The sequence below is a fragment of the Dipodomys merriami genome, unplaced genomic scaffold (genome assembly GCF_024711535.1).
Source record: "Dipodomys merriami isolate MVZ:Mamm:240054 unplaced genomic scaffold, mDipMer1.0.p SCAF_74, whole genome shotgun sequence".
NCBI classification, from domain to species: domain Eukaryota; kingdom Metazoa; phylum Chordata; class Mammalia; order Rodentia; family Heteromyidae; genus Dipodomys; species Dipodomys merriami.
In genome coordinates this window covers 1,040,760-1,048,005 of record NW_027206335.1, presented here as the reverse complement: position 1 = coordinate 1,048,005, position 7,246 = coordinate 1,040,760, and the positions used below count along the sequence as shown (strand labels likewise).

Sequence of the window (7,246 nt, the reverse complement as noted above, 5' to 3'; positions counted from 1 at the left end):
TTGATTTGCGTATATTGAACCAGCTTTGCATCCTTGAAATGAATCCTGTTTGATCGTGGTGTCTGATTTATAGATGAATTGTTGAAGTCGATTGGCCAAAATTTTGTTGAGAAGTTTTGCATCAAAGTTCATCAAAGAAATTGGTCTATAGTTCTCTTTCTTTGATGAGTCCCTGCCTGGTTTTGGGATGAGTGTTTTGATGGCTTCATAGAATGTGTTCGGTAGTGAGCTTTCTCTTTCAATTTCATTGAAGAGCTGGAGGAGTATTGGTGTGAGCAGGCCTTGTAACATTCCGCTGTAAAACCATCTGGTCCTGGACTTTTCTTAGCTGGGAGGTCTCTTATTGCTGTTTCTATTTCAATGCTTGATATCGGCCTGTTAAGATAGTTTAACTCATCTTGGTTTAGTTTTGTCATATCAATATTTGCTAGGAAAAGCTCCATTTCTTTCAAGTTCTCAAAATTATTAGTATAAAGTTTTGAGAAGTATTCCCTTATAATGTTCTAAGTCTTGGTTGTTTCCCTGGTGATGTTTTCATTCTCATCTCTTAGTTTATTAATTTGGGTGTGTTCTCTTCTTTTTCTTATAAGACTTGCAAAGGGTCTGTCCATTTTGTTAAGTTTTTCGAAGAACCAACTCTTTGTTTTATTGATTCTTTGTATAGCTTTTTTGGATTCTAATTCATTTAATTCTGATTTAATTTTAATCATTTCTTTCCGTCTACAGGATTGGGGTTTATCTTGCTGCTCTTTTTCAAGGAGGTTAAGATGTGTCATTAAATTGTTAGATTCAGATCTTTCCAATTTGTTGATGTAGGAGCTCAGAGCTTTAAACTTGCCTCTGAGTACTGCCTTTGCTGTGTCCCAGAGGAGCTGGCAATTTGTGTGTTCATTTTTGTTGAATAGCAAGAACATTTAAATTTCCTTTCTAATCTCTTCCATGACCCACTCATGATTCAGCAGTGTGTTGTTCAGCCTCTATGTGATACCGGACTTTCTTTGGTGGCTTTTGGTGTTGAGTTCTAATTTTATTCCCTTGTCCTCAGAGAGAATGCAAGGTATAACTTCAATGTTTCTGAATTTAGACAAGTTTGCTGTGTGGCCTAAAATGTGGTCTATTTTAGAAAACGTTCCATGTGCTGCTGAAGAAAACGTGTATTCTGATGCTGCTGGGTGAAATGTTCGGTAAATGTCTGTTAAGTCTAGTTGATCTATGCAGCTGTTTAGATCTGCGGTTTCTCTGTTGAGTTTTTGCTGAGTTGATCTATCTAGTGGGGAGAGTGGTGTGTTAAAATCCCCAACATTTAATGTCTTTGGATCTATATGGGATTTGAGGGAAAGTAGTGTTTCTTTGATAAATTTGGGTGCTCCCTTGTTTGGCGAATAGATATTTAGAATTGTAATATCCTCCTGAAGGAGGGATCCTTTAATTAGTATGTAGCGACCTTCTTTATCTCTTCTCACGAATTTTAATTTGAAGTCTATTTTATCTGATATTAGGATTGCAACTCCCGCCTGTTTATGGGGGCCGTTTGCTTGGTAGATTTTGTTCCAGCCTTTAACATTGAAAATGTGTTTGTTTTTACGGGCAAGATGTGACTCCTGCAGGCAGCAGATAGAAGGGTCTTGTTTTTTAATCCAACTAGACATTCTATGTCGCTTAATTGGAGAGTTCAGTCCGATAACGTTAAGAGATAGGACTGAGAGGTATTTGGGAGTTCCTGCCATGTTATCCACCTTCTTGGGGGCTGCGAAAACTGGGTTCTTCCTATGGTTCATGGATTCTCAGTTTGGGTGCAGTTTCTTGGCCTTTATTGTGGTCTTGTTGGTTTTCTATGTGTAGGACATCTTTAAGAATCTTTTGTATGGCTGGTTTGGTGGAGATGTATTGTTTCAATTTTTCTTTGCTATGGAAGGTTTTTATTTGGCCTTCAGTTATGAAGGAGAGTTTAGCTGGGTACAGTATTCTTTGTTGATAGTTGTTTGTTATTAGGGCATGGCATACATCATTCCAGGCTCTTCTTGCTTTGATTGTCTCTGCTGAGAAATCTGAGGTGATTCTAAGTGATTTCCCTTTATAAGTGGTTAACCGTTTCTCCTTGACAGCTTTAAGGATCTTTTCCTTGGTCTGAGTTGATCCTGTGTGGATTATAATGTGATGGTGGGATGTCCTATTCTGGTCTGGTCTATTTGGGGTTCTAAAAGCTTCTTGTATCTGAATAGTGCTATCTTTTTGTATGTTTGGGAAGTTCTCTGCTAGGATCCTGTTAAACAAATTTCCTAGACCATTAACTTCTATTTCTAGGTGCTCCTCTACACCGACTATCCTTAAGTTAGGCCTTCTGATGGTGTCTTCCAGGTGTTGGATAGATCTATCATATTTCTAGGACTTGTCTTTTATGGTTGTTTGTTCTTTCTCTATAATATCTAGGCTGTCTTCAATCCCTGAGATTAGATCTTCTGCATGGTCTAACCTGCTGTCAATACTCTCTACTTTGTTTTTTTTTAAATCTCTTTTCCTTCTAAATGGTCAGCTTTGATGGCTTCAAATTCTTTGTTGAAGCTCTGTTTTAGGTCTTGTATGAATTTCTTTACTTCCTTAATTTGGTGTTCAGTGTTTGTTCTCAAATCACTTAGTTGATTGGTTATGGTTTCTTTGGACCCCTATTCCTTCTGTTGGGTTCCATTCAGCATTCCCTTTGTGGTCTCCCTGACTTCCTTCAGCTCTTTGTTAATGGATTCCATGAATGCCTTTAGTGATCTTTGTGTGTTCTCTACCTGGTCTCTCAATTCCTGTATTACTCTTTGATTAGCTTCCTCGTGTTCGTGGGATTCCTGCAGTTCTCTTTGAGTGTTCTCAGCCTGCTCACGCTATTCATCCCTTTCTCTTGAGTATTCTCAAGCTGCTCACGCAAATCCTGTATCAGTTTTTGAGTAGCTTCCTCACACTTATAATATTCCTGTATAAACTTTTGGGATGCCTCCTCTCTCTCCCTATCATGCTCATACAGAGTCCTTTGTAAGTTGTCAAACTTTTCATTTGTCATGTTTGCCAGCAGTGTTTGTAGAGCTACTTGGGAACTCTCCTGTGGATCATTTATTATCTGTTCTGTCCCCTGATTATCAAGATTGGGAATTAAGATACCAGGATTTGCCATTTTTCTTGTGTTTTTCCGGCTTACTCTGACCATTTGAGATGAAAATAGCACCAGTTTTGTGCTAGAACCCTATCTTAAGGCAACCATAAACCAGAGTTTGCATTTGTACAGTCAATAGTCTACAGATACAATCTAGTTCAACAGATATATCTATTCAACATCAAACAACTATATGTTAATGAGCTTTGAACCACAGAGAAGTATTTGGAAACCAGAAATTATTAGGGTTAGGGAGAGATGTGGGTAAAAAATAGGAATAGATTGGTGTGGGGAGGCACAGGGAGAGTTAACTATGTCCTAATCTCAATGCAGGAAATAGGTTGGGTAGGATGCAAGTAGAGAGAGAGAGAAAAAGAAGAAAGGGAAAGGGAAATGAAAAGAGACCAAAAAAAATATAAACTTAAAAATTAATATTATTATGGAGAAAAAAAAGACAAGCTATTTAGAGAGGAATGTGAATATATTGAGAGAAGGGGAGGGACATAGAGGAGTTGTGAAAAACTTAACAAAATGCTTAAAATATTATATAGGTATAAAGAGGTAGTACTGCTATTAAGGAATTGAAGTCTCAGAGGTTTTGAATTGAGTAATAAATTTGTGGATTAAGTGTGTACACAATGGGGGATAGGGTCTACTTGTTAAGTAAGGGTATATCTGAGGATGTGCAGGACAAGAGTTAAGTCACGTAAAGCAGAACAAAAGAGAGGAAAAGGTGAAAAGAATAAGAAAGGGAGAAATAAAGATCAGAAGATCAGTAGAGCTAAACAAAAAACAAAAAGATAATTTAAAAAAGAAAGAAAAAGAGAAAGAAGACAAGAAAAGATAGGAAAACGCACATTCAAGTATTCCTAAAATAAAAATTATAAGAGAAAAAAAAGTTTCTGGAAAACAATTTTATTCAAAAAAGGAAAAAATTAAAGATTAATAAAAGTTTTAGAAAAAAACAATTATAAATATATAAGGTACCAAAAGAAGAAGAAGAAGAAGAAGAAAAAATTTCTTTGATTTTTTTTTTGTTTTTTTTGGGAGGGGTGGGAAGAATCCTATATCTCCTTTTTGTCTGTAACCAGCCTCTTGTTGGAGTCTCTGGTCAGCTTGGGGTCCTGTGGCTTGATTGTTTTCTTAAGTCAGTTTGTTCGATCAGGCAGAAAAATGCTCTGTTTTACCCAAGATTTTGAGATCCCCCTCCCTGGTTAGTTTTCTGGGAGGGTGATCTGCTTTGAGAATCACAAATGAGGGGGATGCAGTGATGAGGCTAGGTTCTGGGTAGAGTTGAGGCCTTTCAACAAACAGTTGCTTTTCCCTCGGGCTATTTTGTGAAAAACTCACAGCGCCCAGCCTGGAGCCATTCTCAGGGTGTCTGTATTTCAATTGATTGTGGAGGCTGCTAGAGGGAGGGGCAGTCTCTGGCTCTGGTTACCCAGAGCGGAAAGCCACTCTTATGGCTGGCGCCTGAGCTGGGTGACTTTTCCCTGGATGGAGCTGAGTCTGGCAGGTCACTTTGCCGTTAAGTTCTTGTGACCTGCTCAATGACTCATTTTATTCCAAGGCCTGAGTTGGAGCTAGCAGCTCCTCTGAGCTTTGTCGGTATCCAAGATGGAGATCACTGTTGCTGGGGGGGAAGGGGTGGCCTTCCCTCCTCGGCTCCCTGAGATGGAGTGAGGACGTCAGGCTTGTACTCACGCCGAGTCTTGGATCCTGGGTCGTCTCTGGTCTGCAAACTGCAGGATGAAGATGTCCGCCCCTTTTCAGTTCTTGCTGGTGTTGAGTAGAATCCGCTCCCCCACTGCGTCTGGCTTCTTCGTCCCGGACTCTCTGTGGCTCAGGTATGGGTGCCCTGCAGTTGCCGCCGCGACCCTGCTGCCACCGTGTCGGCTGCTGGCAAGCGCTCAGATGTGTCTCCTTGCCTTGGCTTCCCCTCTCTTGCCTAACTCTCTGTCCTGTGATGGCACACTTGGTGTGATTCTCTGGCTTAGGACTGTTCACTGGAACTCTAAAACTGCTTTCTATGCAAGAGCTTGTTCAGATTCCAGCTTCTCCTCCGCCATCTTCCCCCTAAAAATTTTTTAAAGTTTACATATATTCATACATACATACATATATACACATACATATATGTGTGTATGTATATTTTTTATTTGAAGTCAATAAATTTTATTTAATCATTTTTACATGTTGTAATTCCTTCACTGCCCATCAAACTGATGCTCAAGATTTCTCTTGAAATCTAAGGGAGCCCTTTTTGAAGCAAACAATTTTGAAGCCAGCCATACCACTGCTCGGGAGGCCAAAATCTAGTTGCTATGTTCAAATGGCCAACCAAAAGCAGAAACTCTGATCAGCCCTGCCACAAATCTTTTATTAGGGCTTCTTTTAGCACTATTACAGAATTACTGATGACACACCTAAAATCTTTGAAATGTCATTTTGCAAGCAAATTTTGGGATCACTTTTTAAGTCCAACAGCTTGATTCAACTGCTGAATGCCTGCCTAGAGAAAGAAAAGCATTTGCTGAAAAGATCAGTTATCCTAAGTATTATCAATATGAATTGTGAAACTGCATATATTGTATCAATAGAAATACCAGGTTTACCATGGACAAAGCCAAGAAAACCAACGATGCCAGATATTGAGTTTCTATTGCACTGTCCTTTGAACACATCAGCAGGAGGTATTGCTGAATGCAAGTACCATACAGTGTAATGTAAGTGTGTGTGTGTGTGTGTATATATATATATATATATATATATATATATATATATATATATATGTCGTGGGGTTTGAACTCTGGGCCTGGGCACTCTCCCTGAGCCTCTCTGTGCTCAAAGATAGCCTTCTACAACTTGAGCCACAGCACCACTTCCAGCTTTTTCTGTTTTTCTGAGGAATCGAATCCAGGGCTTCATGCATGAGAGGCAAGCACTCTATCCTTAAGCCACATTCCCAGCCCCAATGTGAAGTTTTTAAGTGGCAAGATCACATAAAATAATAACAATTATTACTATTGAGTATGGCATACTCAAGTCTATGAAGTTTACCTAGGAAGCAAGTTTTGCAGAGATCCATGTCACTGCATTAAAGACACCGGTAGCAGTGCTAGGGGAGCAATCTCATGACATCCATCACAAGAGATGTCCATATTTAGCATGTCACAGTAGCGAGCAATGAACATGGGCATCTGTAAGTTCTAGTCCAACCAGACTAGGAAGGGGGACCTGAGCTGATCCTGATCCATCCCTCCCAGCCACCCCTCACCCATTGAAGACTTTAGGAAGAACTATTTCTAGGTGGTGGAGCAAGGCAGAGGCACCATGGTCTTTTACAACCAGAACGTGGATAAAGAGGACAGACCACACACATGATCCCAGTGGCCCGTGAGCTCAACCTTTATTGTGGAAGTAGAGGAATCAGAATGGATTTCTCAGGGACCGTCCCCCAACAGAAATCCATGTTTCTCCTGCAAAAGTTCTGACTCTGTCACGTGCACATTGATTTGTATAACACACCAGATAGGGACCTGTGTGTCATACACACACATGCACACACACACACACACTCAGCCATCATGGGTTTGTGTCACCTAGCTACCCACCCTGGAAATGATCATCCCACCTAAACTCAGCAGACGAAGCAAAGCCTATTCCCTGTCGGTGGATTGACTACATCTCCCTTTTGAGCTCTCCTAATGAGTGATCCAAGCGGTGAAGACAAATGCAAATTTTCTTGCAGATAAACAGTCATTGAACATTCTGAAATAGAATGGTCTCCAACATGACAACAGTCCTGGGGTTTGAACTCAGGACCCTTAGTGCGCTGTCCCAGAGCTTCTTTTTTGCTCAAGGCTGGGCATTCTACCACTTTAGCCACAGCACCACTCCTGGCTTCTGTGTGTGTGTGTGTGTGTGTGTATGTGTTATAATGAGGAATTGAACGCAGGGCTTCATGCATGCTAGGAAAGCACTGTACCACATTTTGTGCCCTAGGGTAATGTTTTGTTTTGTTGTTTTAAATTTTCATTGTAAATGCATTGAACAGGGGAGTTACAGTTAATAAGAGAAGTAATGAGAGCCAGTCACCTGTGGCTCATG

General features: G+C 40.2%; 1 non-coding gene across 1 annotated transcript; it reads right to left on the bottom strand.

Moving 5' to 3' along the window:
• Positions 1–5,722: 5,722 nt before the first annotated feature.
• LOC138818358 (small nucleolar RNA SNORA8) lies at positions 5,723–5,860 on the bottom strand. The gene has a single exon (XR_011369077.1). It is a non-coding gene; the product is annotated as a small nucleolar RNA SNORA8 (small nucleolar RNA).
• Positions 5,861–7,246: the final 1,386 nt, after the last annotated feature.